The sequence below is a fragment of the Pinus tabuliformis genome, chromosome X (genome assembly GCF_031772625.1).
Source record: "Pinus tabuliformis cultivar Carrire ecotype Pingquan chromosome X, CPIR1, whole genome shotgun sequence".
Taxonomy (NCBI): Eukaryota; Viridiplantae; Streptophyta; class Pinopsida; order Pinales; family Pinaceae; genus Pinus; species Pinus tabuliformis.
In genome coordinates, this window is record NC_142308.1 from 1,419,923,978 (window position 1) to 1,419,948,534 (window position 24,557).

Below are 24,557 nucleotides of genomic sequence, written 5' to 3' on the forward strand. Positions count from 1 at the left end.
TTAGCGGCAACCCAGAGGCGACGCATCGGCTTCCAACAGCTACTCTGGAAACGCCACACCGTTTAAGGTACAAGTTAATTTTGAAATCCCCATCTTCGAGGGTCAAATAGACATAGATGCCATAGATAAATGGTTAAATCTGCTAGATGGGTATTTTTCTGTTCATGAATTTTCAAGTCGGGAAAATATTGTTTTCGCTCTTCTCAAAGCAGCCCCCCATGTCAAGGACTGGTGGGAAACATACTGCGAGCAGAAGGATGAAAGAATAGGCTCACTGTTTTCAGCCGCCCCCACTTGGAATGACTTCCGGGATGCCATCAAGGAGAAGTACTACCCTGTCAAAAGCTATGAGGAAAAATACATCAAATGGACCACACTGCGGCAGGGACGAGACCAAGATGTACCAGAGTTCACAAATATTTTTCATACCCTTCGCACACAGTTGGGTATAAAAGATTCTAAGTTGCATTTGGTACTCAAACACCGCGAATGCTTACACAGATACATCCAAGAAGAGATGGAGTTCTTGAACATCTCCTCACTCGGCACAGCATACCGATACGCTGTCAAAATCGAGCAAAAGTTCAACCAGAAGAAGCGAGACTTTAGATCTGAAAATCCGAAGCCCAAAGGACAAAGCCAAGGCGGGGTGACCCAAGACAACCCTTCTAAGCTGCAAGAAAAGAAAAACACCACGAATTCGAAGAAGGACACAGGAAAGTGGTGTGAGTTCCACAAGAGTCCCACTCATAACAAAAGTGAGTGTCGGACCAAGCAGTCGCTGGTGGCCGAGTTGAAGACTTCCGAATCAGATGCATGTTCTGAATCTGAGCCGGAACCCGACAAGGGGGATGGCAAAGGGAAGCAAATCATTGATCCGGATCCTAGTGCCACTGTAGCCACTGCCAAGATCCATAAGAATGAGCCTGAAGAGCCAGAGGACGGGGAACGTCTTTTCCACTCACAGATGTGGGTGAAGGGTTCGCCACTGCAATTCATTGTCGATAGTGGTAGCCAAAAGAACCTCGTTTCAGCAGAGGTCGTGAAGCGGTTGGGCCTACCAACTACGCCACACCCACAACCGTACAGTATCGGGTGGCTTCACGAAGGACGAGATCTCAAAGTTCACCAGCAGTGCCGCCTTCCCTACAGCATCAAGCCCTTCACAGATGAGGTATTGTGTGATGTTACACCTCTGGATGTTTGTGATGTACTATTAGGCCAGCCATACTTGTGGATACGACATGCTGTGTATGAGTCAAGGCCTCGCGCTGCCATTATTTCTTTGGATAATTCATTATACAAGATACCAGAGGTAGCTCCACCTACCACCACCTCTTTGATCACTGCTAAGAAAGGCAGCAAGCTCATCTCACAGACTAGGAAATTTATTTTTTGTCTGGTTCGCTCCCAAAGTAAGGGGAAGATCGTTGCTGCATCCATGACCCCCGCAAAGGGTTCCTCCATGCAGCATCAACAACATAGGGATACCGTCATGACAGAACACAGGAACAACTTCTCCTTACCCAGAGGGGTACCACACAAGTTTCAGGTGGGCGAAAATGTTTGGTTACATCTGTAGAGAGAACGCCTTACCAGAACCCATCAGAAACTCAGACCGCTTCGACATGGTCCTTACACCAGTAACAAGGTTGTGGGCAACAATGCTTTGAAGCACAGCATTCCTCCATTCCTTCGCTTGCACCGATTGTTCAATGTGGACCATCGCCGACCATGCTTCCCACCATTTCTGGACACATCAGAGATTGCAGAACAACTCATTGGAGACCCAGCTCAACAGAAGCTTCCTCATCTCAAGGAGGAACTCAACGCAATGGGGACCATTGCTTCCTAGGGGGGGGGGGGAATGATCTAGGTGGATGTTGGTGGCCACCCAACTATCCCATTTGGACCCCCACAACTGTCTCTTTCAGTTTTTCAGTTTCCTTAATTATAGAGCAATTTACTATTTTTAGCAGTTTTTCGGGTCCTAAACTTCCGGAGCCGTTTTGAGGCCCTAAACGATGTTTTTTGGGAAGTCTAACTCCATAATTTTTTAGGTAAAAAATCATCTTTTTCGTCATAGTCCTCGGAGAGATATTTCCAACGTGCTATCATGCACGTCAAATAGAGATCGTATGCCAAAGTTACGACCTCGGGAAGTTGATGTACCAATTTACCCAAACGGGGCCCATAGTTTGGCGTTTCATCTTCTAGGGTTAGGTTTTGGAATGTTAATGGTTTTCCATTATTTCTCAATAATAAATAGGCCTTCGAGCCTCATTGTAAACAGAGTTCGAAACAGTTCAGAGGCATGTAGCTGACACATCTCTTCTCAGAGATAAGCTACCATCGCCCTAGCTGGGTTATTTCTATTTGTAAGCATATTTCAGTATTCTCCATTAATGAAATGAAGTATTATTTCTACTGCATCTTTGTTTTTATGGTTATCGCATCTCTGTATTTATGGTTATCTCTGTAATCTATTGCATTCCTGTTTAAATCCGGATCAGTGGTATCAGAGCGGTCTGCTTTTTCTCTGTTTTTCTTTGCATGTCCCCAACGAGGTCGGGATATAAGGAGTTAGGGCTTGAATTGGTCGAACCTTTGCAAGACCAGCCTCGCAAATCTCGACGACCACCCATGGCGGATGAGAAGAAAGACGAGGGGGTAGGAGATCCTATCAGAATCTTGCTCGAAGAAGCCCTCGAGCGGCAAAGGAATGCGATGATGGATAGCTTTGCGCAGATCCTTCAGCGGCTACCCAGAGGTGATGCATCGGCTACCAACAGCTACTCTGGAAACGCCACACCATTTAAGGTACAAGTTAATTTTGAAATCCCCATCTTCAAGGGTCAAATAGACGCAGATGTTGTAGATAAATGGTTAAATATGCTAGATGGGTATTTTTCTGTTCATGAATTTTCAAGTCGGGAAAAGATTATTTTTGCTCTTCTCAAAGCAGCCCCCCATGTCAAGGACTAGTGGGAAACATACTGCGAGTAGAAGGATGAAAGTACAGGCTCACTGTTTTCAGCCACCTCCACTTGGAATGACTTTCGGGATGCCATCAAGGAGCAGTACTACCCTGTCAAAAGCTATGAGGACAAATACATCAAATGGACCACACTGCGGCAGGGACGAGAGCAAGATGTACTAGAGTTCACAAATATTTTTCATACCCTTCGCACACAGTTGGGTATCTAAGATTTTGAGCTGCATCTGGTACTCAAATACCGCGGCTGCCTACATAGATACATCCAGGAAGAGATGGAGTTCTTGAACATCTCCTCACTTGGCACAGCATACCGATACACTGTCAAAATCAAGTAAAAGTTCAAACAAAAGAAGCGAGACTTTGGATCTGCAAATCCGAAGCCCAAAGGACAAAGCCAAGGCGGGGTGACCCAAGACAACCCCTCTAAGCTATAAGAAAAGAACAAAACCACAAAGCCGAAGAAGGACACAGGAAAGTGGTTTGAGTTCCAAAAGAGTCCCACTCATAACACAAGTGAGTGTCGGACCAAGCAGTCGCTGGTGGCCGAGTTGAAGGCTTCCAAATCAGATGCATGTTCTGACTCTGAGCCGGAACCCGACAAAGGGGATGGCAAAGGGAAGAAAATCATTGATGCGGATCCTAGTGCCATTGTTGCCACTGCCAAGATCTAGAAGAATGAGCCCGAAGAGCGAGAGGAGGGGGAACGTCTTTTCCTCTCATAGATGTGGGTGAAAGGTTCACCGCTGCAATTCATTGTCGATAGTGGCAGCCAAAAGAACCTCGTTTCAGCAGAGGTCATGAAGCGGTTGGGCCTACCAACTACGCCAAACCCACAACCGTACAGTATCGGGTGGCTTCACGAAGGACGAGATCTCAAAGTTCACCAGCCGTGCCACCTTCCCTACAGCATCAAGCCCTTCACAGATGAGGTATTGTGTGATGTTACACCTCTGGATGTTTGTGATGTACTATTAGGCCAGCCATACTTGTGGAGGCGACATGCTGTGTATGAGTCAAGGCCTCGCGCTGTCATTATTTCTTTAGATAATTCATTATACAGGATACCAGAGGTAGCTCCACCTACCACCACCTCTTTGATCACTGCTAAGAAAGGCAGCAAGCTCATCTCACAGACTAGGAAATTTATTTTCTATCTGGTTCGCTCCCAAAGTAAGGGGAAGATCATTGCTACATCCATGCCCCCCGCAAAGGGTTCCTCCATGCAGCAGCAACAACATAAGGATACAGTCATGACAGAACACAGGAACAACTTCTCCTTACCCAGAGGGGTACCACACAAGTTTCAGGTGGGCGAAAAAGTTTGGTTACATCTGTAGAGAGAACGCCTTACCAGAACCCATCAGAAACTCATACCGCTTCGACATGGTCCTTACACTAGTAACAAGGCTGTGGGCAACAATGCTTTGAAGCACAGCATTCCTCCATTCCTTCGCTTGCACCGATTGTTCAATGTGGACCATCACCGACCATGCTTCCCACCATTTCTGGACACATCAGAGATTGCAGAACAGCTCATTGGAGACCCAGCTCAGCAGAAGCTTCCTCATCTCAAGGAGGAACTCAACGCAATGGGGACCATTTCTTCCTAAGAGGGGAGGAATGATCCACGTGGATGTTGGTGGCCACCCACGTATCCCATTTGGACCCCCACAACTGTCTCTTTCAGTTTTTCAGTTTCCTTAATTATAGCGCAGTTTACTATTTTTAGCAGTTTTTCGGGTCCTAAACTTTCGGAGCCGTTTTGAGGCCCTAAATGACGTTTTTTGGGAAACCTACCACATGATTTTTTAGTTAAAAAATCATCTTTTCTGTCGTATTCCTCGGAGAGATCTTTCCAACGGGCTATCATGCGCGTCAAACGGAGATCGTATGCCAAAGTTACGACCCCGGGAAGTTGATGTACCAATTTACCCAAACGGGGCCCATAGTTTGGCGTTTCATCTTCTAGGGTTAGGTTTTGGAATGTTAAGGGTTTTCCATTATTTCTCAATAATAAATAGGCCTTCGAGCCTCATTGTAAACAGAGTTCGAAATAGTTCAGAGGCATGTAGCCGACAGATCTCTTCTCAGAGAGAAGCTACCATCGCCCTAGCTGGGTTATTTCTATTTGTAAGCATATTTCAGTATTCTCCATTAATGAAATGAAGTATTATTTCCGCTGCATCTCTGTTTTTATAGTTATTGCATCTTTGTATTTATGGTTATCTCTGTAATCTATTGCGTTCCTCTTTAAATCCAGATCATGATCCTCCTCGTGTCTACGAAAATCCCAATCTTATTCCAAAAATCGTTCGCCAAGGAACTTCTATCATTCCCGTGTTCAAAGCTCAATCGTGTCCTATTGGTTTTGAGTATCTCGAGGATCAAGAATTTGATGAGCAGTTTGATTTGTCTTTGCTTGAAACCAAATTTGAAAGCGCTGTCGCTTCCATTATCTTAAATCGTGAGTTTGTTCGAAATCTTGAAACTGAAAGGGCCAATAAATCCATTGATGATTATATCCTGAATCGGCTCCAGACTTCAATTGTGGCTTCTAATATCTCTGACTTTTTAGAGACTGCTTATGAAACCCTTGGGTCTGTTATCACTCAGGTTGTCCCTTTTGACTCCCAAAGGGATACGACCGAGGTAACCACAAACCAATCTTTGGACTGCAGGTCCAGCCTACCTGCAGTCAGAGAGGGCTCTCTCTTTAGGATTTAGCTTTGTTTAAGTGATGATTTTAGGCTAGATATGATGGACATGGGTTTTGTTTGAGTTTGGTGGGATGGTTGATCTATTCAAGCAGAGTTGGCATACAAAGTGTAAGAAGTTCAAACCATTGGGCATGGAGTCAATGAATGTGAACTGAAGGGTGCATTTTCCTTGGCAGAAGAGGGGAATATGGAGCAGGATAACTATGCATGGCACAATAATTAAATGCTAGAACAAGGATGAAATGGAGGTTAGGGGATGAGAGGCAATTAAGGATCTCTCATCCAGCCAAAGAGGGAAAGTGGATGAAGACTATATAGGAGCAATGAAGGATTCCTAAACAGCATTCAGAAATGAGAAATAGCTTAAACATGATCAATTAAGTATGCATATTTATCACTAATTCAGAGGAAAACATAGAAAAATTACAAGAATTGAGCACAGAGGGCATGAAATCCAGCTCTGAACTATTCCTTCTTCCTGCAACTTAGATTATGATATACAGATGATACAGATACATATAAACTGATAAACAGAGGGAGGAAAGACTTATTGAACCATGAGCAAGCACATGAATTCCACATCAAAGATCTTCAGCCATTGAAAGCACAACCAGCCAGTTCAGATGCAAATATTCCAACAATCTTTGATTACAGAAGTTCTTAAGCTTATAGCGCAATTCTGGAATGAGAAATACAACCAACCAACCCTTTACACTATCCAGAGGGTGGTATAAATAGAGAAAATATCTACAAAATATCTACAACAGCAGATCTGATAGCAGATCTGGAGAAATGAATGCTTCTAACGTAACATTTATTGCAAATAAATGAAAGAATGCCTATCTACTAGCTGCGCAGGGACTGCAGCTATAAGAATGAATAAATTATTGGTCTTTTGAGCAATGCGCTGGCACTTCTGCAATAACTATGCCTTAGGACTTGCTGCGCTGCTCATATGTGTCTTTGTACACTGTCTCTGCAAAATCTGGGCTTTAAACACTTGAATTGCCCCTCTAGGCGGTTCTGTTGCTACCAAGTGGCTTTAATGCTCATAACTGTGATCTGGTGGGCTTTGATGGCTCTGAGCTGCTTTATTGACTTTGATGGGGGCCTCTTTAATGTTCTGCTACTTCGGGCTGTTGATATTTTGATCTGATACTGTTTGCCGCTTCCTCTGATACACTTTGACACTGAATCAGGCCACTTTCTCTCTCTGATACTCTGTAACTGTCTAATCGCCCCTATATCTGCCAATTTAATGCAAGAATAAATGCTGCAAATGCTTCCATGGCCTTTGGGATGCTATCGACGCTTGGCCGATCAAAAATGATGCCTTTAAACTGATAAAATTCCATAATTGATGGAGGAGCAGCACTCTGGAGGCATCTGAGGAGGAATCATGCCTTTAGAAGTGTTTTTTGGGCTAGAGCGACTTAGAAAATTGCTGCAAAAACCATTGTTTCTTCTTTGTTGGGCAGGTGCAGTCACCGCATACAAAAACCTTTGAAAACGGCCCATTTCCAAATAACACAAAAAATGTGTCAAAAACATGAAATTTTAATGAAAAATTGGCTTTGGCGGGCATTGCGGACAACTTTAAGTCCTGGCCGTTGGATCCGGCACGGGCCGATCCAACGGCCCAGATCTCATCGCAATATCGGCATTGGGGTGGACCTGGGGGCGGTAAGCGGTATTATCGGACCGCTTTTGGTACGGGCCCGGTTTGTGTCGGAAGCCACCCGATCCAACAAGAAATTGACACGCGCCTCAGGCCCTACGTCATCCTCTGACACTTTTCGGGCACTAAAGGACGGCGATCGGGGGCGGTCCAAAATCGCCGATGACCGTCGGATGGGAGGGCCCGGATCCGATGGATGACGGGATGCGGACATGGCAAAGCGATACGGCGGGGCCCGTCTAATAAACAATGATTATTTGTGGAAAATGGCACCGGGATAACTTTGGATAAACCGAATTCGTGGGTTTTATGAGGTTTTAGAGACAAGTGGGTAAACTATGTACATGTTTGAAAGGTGCGCTAGGGCTATTAGATCAACCAGATGTTGATTTAATCCCCCAAAATAACCTATGCATGCACATTTGCATTAGCGTCCGACTTTATCACGCCTTCACCTTTCAGAGTATTAAGGCTATATTGCCTAGGGGGGGTATATATTTTATGGGATTTTTGCACAAAAATGGTATAATAATAGGGAAAAGGGGAAAATTGGGGAGCTAAATAGTAAAATTAGGGGTTAATATGAATTTGATGAGAAAAAGCGCTAAGAATGATGTCTTAGGCTATCAATGGGGGAAAATGACTGATAGAAGAAGTGTGTACATTCCTTGAGTGAAGCAGATCTTCACCAAGGAAAATGATATGGAGAATGATGAAACTAAGAGGTATCAAGCGGATCTTGACCTCTTTAGGGGAAGTTAGTGAGTGACTTGGGGAAAAAGGAAGAAGGGAGGAGTTAGACATGCCTCGCTTAAAGTCCTCCAACTGAAAAACTGCCTCAAACCAAAAAATGGATTGCTTATCAAAATTGGAACACAGCAGTGGCAGTGAGACTAGCACACTCTCATGGACACTTCTTTGGCCATCTATAGCAAATATGGAGCATTGCAACATGCATAGTACGACATATTTGGCATGTAAAAATGTCGATCATGAAAGATGATTAACCTGCTGCAGCAGGAGGCTAACAATGGCTCCACTTGGGGATGGCTTTTCCTTGTGAAAAGCCAAGAACAGCAGGTCAGACTGCGTTGTATTCAATTGTTGCTGTGTTCTGTAAAATTCCCTTTGGCTAGCTTATTGATCCTACCTACCTACCTACCCTAAACAGCACTTACTTTGCTGTTAGGTGAAGTAAAATAGCCAATGCAGCCACTTAAGCAATAAAAACATGGGTGGGCTTTGCTGCTTGTGTTTGCTGGTGAGACCAACTGAGATCTTGCAATTTGATATGGCTTTGTTAATCTTTGAGAAGATCAGGAAGCTACTGACCTCCTTCGCTATGTTTAAACACTGTACAAAATAGTCCTGCAACATATATATATAATTGCTGGGCCGAAATAAAGAACTGTACAAAAGTTTGTGACAAGTCTCATGCTTTGAAATAGGGACAACTTGATACTGAGCCTTGCAGCCTGCTAATGGAGAAGAGCGCTGATCTCTTTCATCATTCCGCCTGCCAGTATATGGGTCATTCAAAACTTGCAAAGGTGGCTGCACTTTATTACATACAGGCTCATTTGGAACCTGACTGATCTGCGCAGGCTGCTCCTGTTCTTCTTCAAATACCTGAGATGGCTGAAAACAAAGCGGCAGGGAAGGGAATCGATTTATTTGCTCAGGTGCTGCTGTCGAGTCTTCCTCAATCTGATATTCGATGGCTCTTCGGGGCTGCAAAACTAGAGGCAATACCTTTGGAACAATATTTTGATTAACCTCTAGGCGGTCAATAGCAACACAAGGTGACACTTGATCATACATAGCATGATAATTATCCCTGATAAATTGAAAAGACTCAAAACAAAATGGTAAAGTTCCTTCACTGAAATCAAAATTTTCTGCACTTTCCTCCTTTACTTCATAGCTGAACTGGGCAAGTTGATCATTACATTCAAGCTGCTGAGCCTGAACTTCGCTTCCTGCCAAAATAGGATCTGATTCCTCTGCAAAGCTGATTTGGTCGTTAGGCTCATAATCATCATCATACAGATCATATTTGGGCAGACAGTTGAAAGAAGAGAAGTTATTATATTCACACAGTATATTAGGAGACTGCTCCTTCACATATGGGTCTATGAATATGTCATCTGATTTGTGGTAGGTTTGTTCGTGAATGTCACTACTTTCCTCATGCACAACAAATGTGTTCTTGTTCTCTAAGCATTCAACTTTCATTGTGATCAACTGCATCATTTCCTCTGACTTTTGTAACACGCTATGAAGTATTTCTTCTTGCTTTGCCTTGTGCTGTTTTTCCTTCATCTTCAGATTTGCCTCCACGTCCACTGCTATGTCCTACATTTGTTTCAAAGTGGACGGGCATCTTTCTCTCAAACGGAATTCCATCTCTGGGTCAAAAGCTCTAGGATAGTGCAATAGAGCTAAATCAGGGGGAGGTCTTATATTCAAAGGCATAGAAAGATAAACTTGATTGAATCGATCAGAAAATTGCTGAACAGATTCATTTGGAAGCCTTTTTAACTCATCATAGTCTTGAATGAGTGAGAGGAAACTAACTTTGATAATCCATCTATCAAGGAAGAGCTTGGAACACTGCTGAAGATTTGAGATGCTGGCCTCAGGCAATGCTTTAAACCAAGTCCTAACTTCGCCTTGCAAAGAAAGGGCAAACAGTCTAAGACTAACATCTTCCTCTTCCACTTCAAATATTTTAAGATAGTCTTCAAAATCCTAGATATGTTTCTGGGCAGTAATACCATTCTCTCCATCAAATCTAGGGAGATACTCAGGATGATTTGCAGGCAAAGGATTGAGCACAGGAGGCAAAATGAGAGGCTTATATCTATCAGGAACTTTACGAGACACAGGAGTATATACAAGAACTGTAAGACTGGGCTCTATTTTTGGTTCCTCCTTGGCTATATGATGATCTTCAACAGCATTTGAAGACTGCTGCTCTAATGTGCAAGGAGGCTTTTCAACAACATTTTCCAAAGGAAAATCATAAAAATCTGATATAGAATCGTCTTTAAAATACAATATACACAGCAAAAATTTATGGAGAAAAAACATGACCTCTTGGATAGTAATCCAGGTCAAAAGCCTGATCTGCTCATATATCTATTTTGGGTTCATTTCTCCAGTGGAGTCTTTATTCTGGGTGGAGTCGCCAGGTGGATGAATTAACCTTGAAGTGCCTGATCTCTGTCCACCGTCACAGATCAAAGCTAAACATGAGAAGCTCTGAAGAAAAGGGACACTTTCTCCAGAAAACAAGGCAAACTGATCAAAATTGGGGTATACAGTAATAAACAAATGATTTTAGGTCCCCAGCAGAGTCGCCATTATGTTATCACTCAGGTTGTCCCTTTTGACTCCCAAAGGGATACGACCGAGGTAACCACAAACCAATCTTTGGACTGCAGGTCCTAGCCTACCTGCAGTAAGAGAGGGCTCTCTCTTTAGGATTTAGCTTTGTTTAAGTGATGATTTTAGGCTAGATATGATGCACATGGGTTTTGTTTGAGTTTGGTGGGATGGTTGATCTATTCAAGTAGAGTTGGCATACAAAGTGTAAGAAGTTCAAACCATTGGGCATGGAGTCAATGAATGTGAACTGAAGGGTGCATTTTCCTTGGTAGAAGAGGGGAATATGGAGCAGGATAGCTATGCATGGAATAATGATTAAATGCTGGAACAAGGATGAAATGGAGGTTAGGGGATGAGAGGCAATTAAGGATCTCTCATCCAGCCAAAGACGGAAAGTGGATGAAGACTATATAGGAGCAATGAAGGATTCCTAAACAGCATTCAGAAATGAGAAATAGCTTAAACATGATCAATTAAGTATGCATATTTATCACTAATTCAGAGGAAAACATAGAAAAATTACAAGAATTGAGCACAGAGGGCATGAAAGCTAGCTATGAACTATTCCTTCTTCCTGCAACTTAGATTATGATATACAGATGATACAAATACATATAAACTGATAAACAGAGGGAGGAAAGACTTATTGAACCATGAGAAAGCACATGAATTCCACATCAAAGCTCTTCAGCCATTGAAAGCACAACCAGCTAGTTCAGATGCAAATATTCCAGCAATCTTTGATTACAGAAGTTCTTAAGCTTATAGCGCAAGTCTGGAATGAGAAATACAACCAACCAACCCTTTACACTATCTAGAGGGTGGTATAACTAGAGAAAATATCTACAAAATATCTACAACAGCAGATCTGATAGTAGATCTGGAGAAATGAATGCTTCTAACCTAACATTTATTGCAAATAAATGAAAGAATGCCTATCTACCAGCTGCACAGGGACTGCAGCTATAAGAATGAATAAATTATTGGTCTTTTGAGCAATGCGCTGGCACTTCTGCAATAACTGTGCCTTGGGACTTGCTGCGCTGCTTATATGTGTCTTTGTACACTGTCTCTGCAAAATCTGGGCTTTAAACACTTGAATTGCCCCTCTAGGCAGTTCTGCTGCTACCAAGTGGCTTTAATACTCATAACTGTGATCTGGTGGGCTTTGATGGCTCTGAGTTGCTTTATTGAATTTGATGGGGGCCTCTTTAATGTTCTGCTGCTTCGGGCTACTGATATTTTGATATGATACTGTTTGTCGCTTCCTCTGATACACTTTGACACTGAATCAGGCCACTTTCTCTCTCTGATACTCTTTAACTGTCTAATCGCCCCTTTATCTGCCAATTTAATGCAAGAATAACTGCTGCAAATGCTTCCGTGGCCTTTGGGATGCTATCGACGCTTGGCTGATAAAAAATGATGCCTTTAAACTGATAAAATTCCATAATTGATGGAGGAGCAGCGCTCTGGAGGCATCTGAGGAGGAATCATGCCTTTAGAAGTGTTTTTTGGGCCAGAGCGACTTAGAAAATTGCTGCAAAAACCATTGTTTCTTCTTTGCTGGGCGGGCGCAGTCACCGCATACAAAAACCTTTGAAAATGGCCCATTTCCAAATAACATAGAAAATGTGTCAAAAACATGAAATTTTAATGAAAAATTGGCTTTGGCGGGCACTGCGGACAACTTTAAGTCCTGGTCGTTGGATCCGGCGCGGGCCGATCCAACGGCCCAGATCTCATCGCAATATCGACGTCGGGGTGGACCGGGGGGCAGTAAGCGGTATTATCGGACCGCTTTTGGTACGGGCCCGGTTTGTGTCGGAAGCCACCCGATCCAACAAGAAATTGACACGTGCCTCAGGCCCTACGTCATCCTCTGACACTTTTTGGGTGCTAAAGGATGGCGATCGGGGGCGGTCCAAAATCGCCGATGACCGTCGGATGGGAGGGCCTGGATCCGACGGATGACGGGATGCGGACATGGAAAAGCGATACGGCGGGGCCCGTCTAATAAACAATGATTATTTGTGGAAAATGGCACCGGGATAACTTTGGATAAACCGAATTCGTGGGTTTTATGAGGTTTTAGAGACAAGTGGGTAAACTATGTACATGTTTGAAAGGTGCGCTAGGGCTATTAGATCAACCAGATGTTGATTTAACCGACTTTATCACGCCTTCACCTTTCAGAGTATTAAGGCTATATTGCCTAGGGGGGGGTATATATTTTATGGGATTTTTGCACAAAAATGGTATAATAATAGGGAAAAGGGGAAAATTAGGGAGCTAAATAGTAAAATTAGGGGTTAATATGAATTTGATGAGAAAAAGCGCTAAGAATGATGTCTTAGGCTATCAATGGGGGAAAATGACTGATAGAAGAAGTGTGTACATTCCTTGAGTGAAGCAGATCTTCACCAAGGCAAATGATATGGAGAATGATGAAACTAAGAGGTATCAAGCAAATCTTGACCTCTTTAGGGGAAGTTAGTGAGTGAATTGGGGAAAAAGGAAGAAGGGAGGAGTTAGACATGCCTCGCTTAAAGTCCTCCAACTGAAAAACTGCCTCAAACCAAAAAATGGATTGCTTATCAAAATTGGAACACAGCAGTGGCAGTGAGACTAGCACACTCTCATGGACTCTTCTTTGGCCATCTGTAGCAAATATGGAGCATTGCAACATGCATAGTACGACATATTTGGCATGTAAAAATGTCGATCATGAAAGATGATTAACCTGCTGCAGCAGGAGGCTAACAGTGGCTCCACTTGGGGATGGCTTTTCCTTGTGAAAAGCCAAGAACAGTAGGTCAGACCGCGTTGTATTCAATTGTTGCTGTGTTCTGTAAAATTCCCTTTGGCTAGCTTATTGATCCTACCTACCTACCTACCCTAACCAGCACTTACTTTGCTGTTAGGTGAAGTAAAATAGCCAATGCAGCCACTTAAGCAATAAAAACATGGGTGGGCTTTGCTGCTTGTGCTTGCTGGTGAGACCAACTGAGATCTTGCAATTTGATATGGCTTTGTTAATCTTTGAGAAGATCAGGAAGCTACTGACCTCCTTCGATATGTTTAAACACTGTACAAAACTGTCCTACAACATATATATATAATTGCTGGGCCGAAATAAAGAACTGTACAAAAGTTTGTGACAACTCTCATGCTTTGAAATAGGGACAACTTGATACTGAGCCTTGCAGCCTGCTAATGGAGAAGAGCGCTGATCTCTTTCATCATTCCGCCTGCCAGTATATGGGTCTTTCAAAACTTGCAAAGGTGGCTGCACTTTATTACATACAGGCTCATTTGGAACCTGACTGATCTGCGCAGGCTGCTCCTCTTCTTCTTCAAATACCTGAGATGGCTGAAAACAAAGCGGCAGGGAAGGGAATCGATTTATTTTCTCAGGTGCTGCTGCCGAGTCTTCCTCAATCTGATATTCGATGGCTCTTCGGGGCTGCAAAACTAGAGGCAATACCTTTGGAACAATATTTTGATTAACCTCCAGGCGGTCAATAGCAACACAAGGTGACACTTGATCATACACAGCATGATAATTATCCCTGATAAATTGAAAAGACTCAAAACAAAATGGTAAAGTTCCTTCACTGAAATCAAAATTTTCTGCACTTTCCTCCTTTACTTCATAGCTGAACTGGGCAAGCTGATCATTACATTCAAGCTGCTGAGCCTGAACTTCGCTTCTTGCCAAAATAGGATCTGATTCCTCTGCAAAGCTGATTTGGTCGTTAGGCTCATAATCATCATCATACAGATCATATTTGGGCAGACAGTTGAAAGAAGAGAAACTATTATATTCACACAGTATATTAGGAGACTGCTCCTTCACATATGGGTCTATGAATATGTCATCTGATTTGTGGTAGGTTTGTTCGTGAATGTCACTACTTTCCTCATGCACAACAGATGTGTTCTTGTTCTCTAAGTATTCAACTTTCATTGTGATCAACTGCATCATTTCCTCTGACTTTTGTAACACGCTATGAAGTCTTTCTTCTTGCTCTGCCTTGCATTGTTTTTCCTTCATCTTCAGATTTGCCTCCACGTCCACTGCTATGTCCTGCATTTGTTTCAAAGTGGATGGGCATCTTTCTCTCAAACAGAATTCCATCTCTGGGTCAAAAGCTCTAGGATAGTGCAATAGAGCTAAATCAGGGGGAGGTCTTATATTCAAAGGCATAGAAAGATAAACTTGATTGAATTGATCAGAAAATTGTTGAACAGATTCATTTGGAAGCCTTTTTAACTCATCATAGTCTTGAATGAGTGAGAGGAAACTAACTTTGATCATCCATCTATCAAGGAAGAGCTTGGAACACTGCTGAAGATTTGAGATGCTGGCCTCAGGCAATGCTTTAAACCAAGTCCTAACTTCGCCTTGCAAAGAAAGGGCAAACAGTCTAAGACTAACATCTTCCTCTTCCACTTCAAAGATATTAAGATAGTCTTCAAAATCCTGGATATGTTTTTGGGCAGTAATACCATTCTCTCCATCAAATCTAGGGAGATACTCAGGATGATTTGCAGGCAGAGGATTGAGCACAGGAGGCAAAATGAGAGGCTTATATCTATCAGGAACTTTACGAGACACAGGAGTATATACAGGAACTGTAAGACTGGGCTCTATTTTTGGTTCCTCCTTGGCTGTATGATGATCTTCAACAACATTTGAAGACTGCTGCTCTAATGTGCAAGGAGGCTTTTCAACAACATTTTCCAAAGGAAAATCATAAAAATCTGATATAGAATCGTCTTTAAAATACAATATACACAGCAAAAATTTATGGAGAAAAAACATGACCTCTTGGATAGTAATCCAGGTCAAAAGCCTGATCTGCTCATATATCTATTTTGGGTTCATTTCTCCAGTGGAGTCTTTATTCTGGGTGGAGTCGCCAGGTGGATGTATTTTCCTTGAAGTGCCTGATCTCTGTCCACCATCACAGATCAAAGCTAAACATGAGAAGCTCTGAAGAAAAGGGACACTTTCTCCAGAAAACAAGGCAAATTGATCAAAATTGGGGGTATACAGTAATAAACAAATGATTTTAGGTCCCCAGCAGAGTCACCATTATGTTATCACTCAGGTTATCCCTTTTGACTCCCAAAGGGATACGGCCGAGGTAACCACAAACCAATCTTTGGACTGTAGGTCCTAGCCTACCTGCAGTCAGAGATGGCTCTCTCTTTAGGATTTAGCTTTGTTTAAGTGATGATTTTAGGCTAGATATGTTGCACATGGGTTTTGTTTGAGTTTGGTGGGATGGTTGATCTATTCAAGCAGAGTTGGCATATAAAGTGTAAGAAGTTCAAACCATTGGGAATGGAGTCAATGAATGTGAACTGAAGGGTGCATTTTCCTTGGTAGAAGAGGGGAATATGGAGCAGGATAGCTACGCATGGCACAATGATTAAATGCTGGAACAAGGATGAAATGGAGGTTAGGGGATGAGAGGCAATTAAGGATCTCTCATCCAGCCAAAGAGGGAAAGTGGATGAAGACTATATAGGAGAAATGAAGGATTCCTAAACAGCATTCAGAAATGAGAAATAGCTTAAACATGATCAATTAAGTATGCATATTTATCACTAATTCAGAGGAAAACATAGAAAAATTACAAGAATTGAGCACAGAGGGCATGAAAGCCAACTCTGAACTATTCCTTCTTCCTGCAACTTAGATTATGATATACAGATGATACAGATACATATAAACTAATAAACAGAGGGAGGAAAGACTTATTGAACCATGAGCAAGCACATGAATTCCACATCAAAGCTCTTCAGCCATTGAAAGCACAACCAGCTAGTTCAGATGCAAATATTCCAGCAATCTTTGATTACAGAAGTTCTTAAGCTTATAGCGCAAGTCTGGAATGAGAAATACAACCAACCAACCCTTTACACTATCCAGAGGGTGGTATAACTAGAGAAAATATCTACAAAATATCTACAACAACAGATCTGATAGTAGATCTGGAGAAATGAATGCTTCTAACTTAACATTTATTGCAAATAAATGAAAGAATGCCTATCTACTAGCTGCGCAGGGACTGCAGCTATAAGAATGAATAAATTATTGGTCTTTTGAGCAATGTGCTGGCACTTCTGCAATAACTATGCCTTGGGACTTGCTGCGCTGCTCATATGTGTCTTTGTACACTGTCTCTGCAAAATCTGGGCTTTAAACACTTGAATTGCCCCTCTAGGCGGTTCTGCTGCTACCAAGTGGCTTTAATGCTCATAACTGTGATCTGGTGGGCTTTGATGGCTCTGAGCTGCTTTATTGACTTTGATGGGGGCCTCTTTAATGTTCTGCTGCTTCGGGCTGCTGATATTTTGATCTGATACTGTTTGCCGCTTCCTCTGATACACTTTGACACTGAATCATGCCACTTTCTCTCTCTGATACTCTTTAACTGTCTAATCACCCCTTTATCTGCCAATTTAATGCAAGAATAACTGCTGCAAATGCTTCCGTGGCCTTTGGGATGCTATCAGCGCTTGGCCGATCAAAAATGATGCCTTTAAACTGATAAAATTCCATAATTGATGGAGGAGCAGCGCTCTAGAGGCATCTGAGGAGGAATCATGCCTTTAGAAGTGTTTTTTGGGCCAGAGCGACTTAGAAAATTGCTGCAAAAACCATTGTTTCTTCTTTGCTGGGCGGGCACAATCACCACATACAAAAACCTTTGAAAATGGCCCATTTCCAAATAACATAGAAAATGTGTCAAAAACATGAAATTTTAATGAAAAATTGGCTTTGGCGGGCACTGCGGACAACTTTAAGTCCTGGTTGTTGGATCCGGCGCAGGCTGATCCAACGGCCCAGATGTCATCGCAATATCGGCGTCGGGGTGGACCGGGGGGCGGTAAGCGGTATTATCGGACTGCTTTTGGTACGGGCCCGGTTTGTGTCGGAAGCCACCCGATCCAACAAGAAATTGACACGTGCCTCAGGCCCTACGTCATCCTCTGACACTTTTCGGGCGCTAAAGGACGACGATCGGGGGTGGTCCGAAATCACCGATGACCGTCGGATGGGAGGGCCCGAATCCGACGGATGACGGGACGCGGACATGGCAAAGCGATACGGTGGGGCCCGTCTAATAAACAATGATTATTTGTGGAAAATGGCGTCGGGATAACTTTGGATAAACCGAATTCGTGGGTTTTATGAGGTTTTAGAGATAAGTGGGTAAACTATGTACAGGTTTGAAAGGTGCGCTAGGGCTATTAGATCAACCAGATGTTGATTTAATCCCCCAAAATAACCTATGCATGCACATTTGCATTCCCGAATTTATCACGCCTTCACCTTTCAGAGTATTAAGGCTATATTGCCTGGGGGGGTATATATTTTATGGGATTTTTGCACAAAAATGGTATAATAATAGGGAAAAGGGGAAAATTGGGGAGCTAAATAGTAAAATTAGGGGTTAATATGAATTTGATGAGAAAAAGCGCTAAGAATGATGTCTTAGGCTATCAATGGGGGAAAATGACTGATAGAAGAAGTGTGTACATTCCTTGAGTGAAGCAGATCTTCACCAAGGCAAATGATATGGAGAATGATGAAACTAAGAGGTATCAAGCAGATCTTGACCTCTTTAGGGGAAGTTAGTGAGTGACTTGGGGAAAAAGGAAGAAGGGAGGAGTTAGACATGCCTCGCTTAAAGTCCTCCAACTGAAAAACTGCCTCAAACCAAAAAATGGATTGCTTATCAAAATTGGAACACAGCAGTGGCAGTGAGACTAGCACACTCTCATGGACACTTCTTTGGCCATCTGTAGCAAATATGAAGCATTGCAACATGCATAGTACGACATATTTGGCATGTAAAAATGTCGATCATGAAAGATGATTAACTTGTTGCAGCAGGAGGCTAACAGGGTCATCCGCAATTGCATGTAGTTCAAGAATTCCCTCCGAACCTCCTTTCATTCCTACCCTTCCCCTGTAGCCTACTATCTCTGATCAAAAATCTGCAGTCGTATCGCCTCCATCTACTCCTTCTACTCCTAAAATAGCCAAGATTGCTTCACCCCCACATACACCTCCTCATACTCCCCATACATCAGCTCCACCTACTCCCCCAACATCACCAAGACCGATTGCAAATCCACCAAGAGCAATGGCTGCTCATTTTGCACCTCTTGTACTGCCTCAAAATTTGGATGATATGCCCGCCGACTACCAAAGCAAAATTCCTTTGTTTGATGGCACTCCTCATGGTATCACAGCTCAGCAACATGTGGACAAAATGATGGATTTCTTCGATCTTCATGAGATTGATGCAGAAAATGTAACCATGAGACTGTTTGTACAAACATTTGGAGGTGAAGTAATGAAATGGTTCAAGGCCATGCCAGCTGCAAGCATCACTACATTGGCCGATCTACAGAGACAATTCTTAAACCGAGAAGTGAAGAAAAATCCTCTTCAGATTCTTTCCGAGTATGAGCACATTAAACGAAATGTAGGTGAGTCTGTTCAAGATTACTGCATTAGATTCAATTCAGTTTATAATGCAATCCCTGATCACCTAAAGCCACCCATGGGGCTAGCCTTGATAAAGTTTCCGGATGGTTTTGACACTGATATGGCTTACCAATTAAGAGAAAGAGATCCAGCTACTTTAGAAGACATGCAAAAGATTGCTGTCAGTGTTGAAGCAAATCTGCTGGCCAAAAGAGCTAGATCAAAAGCTGAAAAGAAAGTCACAATAAAAGAAGAATCTTCCTCATCAGATCAAGTGCTTCGAAAGGTGGAACAGATGCTGGATAGACTGAAACTTGACAAGCCTAAACCACAGATCAGAAATCCTAACTTTCGTGGCCAACAGCAGCCCCAATATAGGATCAAACAAAGAGAGCAGCGAGCCCAAGATCAAACAACGCAACAGCAAGTGTAGACACCTCTCCAACAAAATGTTGTACTTGGTCTGGAATCAGAAGAAGAGGAGAATGTGATTGGAGAAGAAAATCATTTCTTTACGCCCGATGACATGCCAATTTACATCACTGAAGATGAGGAGTATTCCAAGAATCCAGCTAAATGAGGGGATGAAAATTTTATTTTGGCAAATGAGACATTGCTTGAGGAAGAGTCTGATGATTACCAAAGAGGATACATGAATGCTTTGTCACCTCAGCAGTGGCAATATTCACTTCAAAACAGAGATGTGCCTGTAAATCCAATTTAGAAAAGGAAGGAGGTAGCAGCCTCAAATAATGATCCTCCTAATGTGCCGAAAAAGGGAAAAGAGACAACTGATCCTAGTAGCAGAAAATCGACATCAGCAAGTGAAAGACCAAATCAGCCCAATGTTTCAAAGGAGAAAGCGGAAAAGAAAGATGTTCCAGCAAAAGAGGTGGATAAAGTTTCAGTGTTTAACTTAGAAAATGAAATTGCTAAGTTGAAAATATCCATTCCTTTGACCAAGCTAATGAAGAACAACAATTATAAAAGTCAGGTGTCTATTTTGAGCTTAGATCCATCATCAGACATGGTAAATGTGGAGGATGACAGTACCGAGTTGATATTTGGGCCAGCGTTGGAAGGTCAGTCCCAAGATAGTGATGTTGCTCCTTTCTATATCAGTCTTAGGGTGCATGACTTTGTTTTACATAATGCTATGTTTGATTCTGGAGCTTCTCATAATCTTACGCCGAAAGCCATCATGGAGAAATTGGGATTGGAAATCACTAGAAAATACCATGACCTTTACTCTTTTGATTCCGATAGAGTAAGGTGCATTGGGATTATCAAAGATTTGGTGGTCAATTTGGATTAGATTCCAGCTAAAAATGTTTTGATGGACGTGGTGGTGGCAGATATACCTCCTAGATTTGGCATGCTTCTTTCTAGATCTTGGGGAGAAAATATTAAAGGGACAATGTAACTTGACTTCTCCTATGCTACGATTCCCATGTTCGGTCAGATGAGGAAATTATACCGGGAGCAAAAAATGAAGTACATGATCACTAGCAAGGAGAAACCAGTAAATCATCCGATCAACTACGTACATACTGATCTAGAGTCATTTGTTTTGTATTCAGATAGTTTTAATGATGTAAATAGCCAATTAGTGGAAATAAAAGACATTCATGAGATTACTAAAAATTTTAGAGAAGTCTTGAGACAAGAGCGACAAAGACTTGATGGCACCACTGAAAAATCAACAGTCCGCCACCAGCAACATAATGATGGACAACAAGGGAGAGAAAAAAAGTTTCAACATTTGGAAGAGGATGAAACATGCCTATGGAGTATGGACTTTGATGGTGTTGTAGGAAGAGAAGGTGCTGGCATTGGTATATGGATACGTAGTCCAGTTTTCGCCCCAAACAAAGTGCCAAGCAATGTAAGGGTCTGCTCTTATAAATTAGCTTTTGACTGTTCAAATAATGAGGCTGAATATGAAGCTTTGATTGCTGGTTTGAAAGTGCTTAGAAAATTAAATGCTAAGAGGATTTCAGTGTATGGCGACTCTGAGTTAGTCATCAAGCAGGTGAAAGGCGAGTATCAAGCAAAGCATCCTCGAATGCGGGCCTACCAAAATGCAGTGTTGGATATCTTGAAGGTATTTTCTGATTACACTATAACTTGTGTGCCCCGTGCTCAGAATGTCATTGCAGATTCACTTGCAACAACAGCAAGCAATTTGAAGATTCCTATGAACTCAAACAATAAGTTTGAGATTCATGTGAAGCATCGCCTGGCTGTGCCCGACAATCAAAGGTATTGGCAAGTGTTCCAAGACGATGATGAGATCGATGAATTTCTGCAAAATAAAGGTAAATTCAAGGACATTTCTATTGATATGGAGAATGATGATGGTGATGAGAATATGAAAGTAAATCAGATGGAAGTGTTGCAGCTCAAATATAACATCATTCCAAAAGGTTTAATACCTTTAGAGGAGCTCTTCGATCAGGATGATGTGGCTAAAAAACCGACCTTGTTGCCAACCGAAAAGGGGGTCGAAGATGTAAACATTGGATCAGCTGAACATCCCAAGATGGCAAAATTATCAAAGGAACTTCCCCCACAGGTAAAGGCAAAATATATGAGTTTGTTATCCTCTTTTACTGATGTATTCGCTTGGGATTATTCAGATTTGAAAGCATATGACACAAGCATAATTCAGCATGTGATCCCGATCAAGCCAAATCAAAAGCCTTTTCGCAAAAAGCTAAGAAGAATCAATCCAAAGCTGCTACCCTCAATCGAAAAGGAGGTGAACAAGTTGTATAAATCTGGTATCATAGTCCCTATTCAATTTTCAGATTGTATATCAAACTTGGTTCCCGTCCGCAAGAAGATAGGTGATATTTGGTTATGCATTGATTTTAGAAATCTGAACAAAGTCTCCTTGAAAGACAATTATCCATTGCCCAAGATGGATCACATACTTCAGCGAGTAGTTGGAGCATCACGAATGTCACTACTCGATGTTTATTCGAGTTATAACCAGATTTTGGTCCATGAGGATGATCGTGACAAGACAGCGTTCACCACTCCGCGGGGCACTTTTCATTATGCAAATATGCCATTTGGATTGAAAAATGCTGGTGAAACCTTTCAGCGGGCGATGGATATAGCGTTTGCCAATGAAAAAGATGTTTTTCTTGTTGTTTATCTTGATGAATTAACAGTTTTCTCCAATACAAATGAAGAGCACCTCTATTATTTGAAGATTGTATTTCAGTGGTGTAGGAAGTATGGCATCTCGCTCAATCCAAAGAAAAGCTTGTTTGCCATGGATGAAGGCAAGCTTCTCGGGAATATAATCTCAAAGGAGGGCATCCGAATCGATCCAGCTCGGGTGGAGGCCATTCAAAAGATTGATCTCCCGCGAAGTAAGAAAGAAATCCAATCTTTCAATGGTAAGATAAATTTCCTATGCCACTTTGTTCCCAATCTTGTAGAACACTTAAGAGAGATCACAAATATGTTGAAAAAGGATAGTGCAGTAAGGTGGACAGAGGAAGCGGTTAAGTCTTTTAATTTGGTGAAATTAGCTCTTTCTTCAGCTCCGGTTTTGATCAGCCCGGACTATACTCAGGATTTTATTTTGTTTTCCTTTGCCTTGGATCATACTATGGCAGCGGTCTTGATGCAGAAGAGAGACCAGCTCGAAAAACCGATTGCATTCTTCAGCAGAACCATAAGGGATGCGGCATTAAAGTATAATATTATTGAAAAACAGGCCCTTGCATTGGTAAAAGCATTGAAATATTTTCGGGTTTATATTTTTCATTCTCACATCCTTGCCTATGTTCCTAATGCTGCTGTCAAAGATGTCCTAGTGCAAACAGATCCAGAGGGAAGGAGAGGGAAATGGATTGCTGCCTTGCTGGAATATGATGTAGAAATCAAACCGACAAAGCTCATTAAAGGACAGGGGCTGGCAAAACTTATGGCTGAGTCAAATCTGCATGCCTTGGACATTAATTTAATTGCTGCTATGTCCGAGGAAGATGAAGAAAATCTGCCCACTCAGGTATCAAAAATTTTCCTCCTTTCTCCTTGGTATTCAGACATTGTTTTTGTGCTTCAAAATTTGTCATCACCTCCCAGAATGGCCGAGAACAAAAGTAGAACATTGAAGTTGAAGGCTGCTAAGTTTTTAATTGTGAATTCTGCACTTTATTGGAAAGATCCCGGTGGTGTTTTGTTGAATTGTTTGGTGGAAGAAGAAGCGAAGCAGGTCATGGAGGATTTCCATAAAGGAGATTGCAGGGGTCACCTTTTTTGGAAAACAATGGCCAACAAGATTTTTAGAGCCGGATACTATTGGCCAACACTTTTTGCTAATGTGTATAAGACTGTCAAGAGCTGTCATAAATGTCAGATTTTTGAAGGAAGACAGAAATTGCAGCCTTTGCCACTTAAACCTATTGAGGTAAGCACTCCTTTTCAGCAGTGAGGTTTGGATTTCATTGGTGAGATCCATCCTCCTTCTTCAGCTTAGCACAGGTGGATCCTCACGGCGACTAATTATTTCACGAAATGGATCGAAGAAATTCCCACCAAGCAGGCTACGGATGTGGTAATAATTTCATTCCTTGAGAATAACATTTTGTCTCGTTTTGGTTGCTCGAATAAGTTAATCACTAATAACGCAAGAGCTTTCAAATCAAAAAGGATGGTTGAGTTTAAGTATCACATCACTTTGGGACACTCAACCGCTTATCATCCACAAGGAAATGGATTGGCAGAGTCTTCCAACAAATCTTTGGTTAACATCATTAAAAAGTTGCTGGAAATAAATAAGAAAGGTTGGCATAAGAAATTAGTTAATGCACTTTGGGCAGACCAAGTGAGTCAGAAGAAATCCATTGGTATGTCCCCCTTTGAGTTAGTATATGGAGTTGACACAGTGTTCCCTACCTCTCTCGTAGCTCCGGTAGTCAAACTTCTTCAGGAAGCTGGTAGTGAAGATCATATGCAGCGAATATTAAATCAAACGATTCATTTGCAACAAACAAGAGAAGAGGTTTTCCAAAACACATTCAAGCTACAGGAGAGAATTAAGAAAATCTATGACACAAAAGCAAAGGCGGACAAGTTCCAATTGGAGGACGTGATGCTGAAATGGGATGCAAGGAATGAGGAAAAGGGTAAGCACGGTAAGTTTGAGAATCTCTAGAAAGGTCCCTTCAAAATTACTGCATATCGGGGTTAGAATGCTTTTCTTCTGAAGGTGATGAATGGAGAAGACTATCCAGGAGG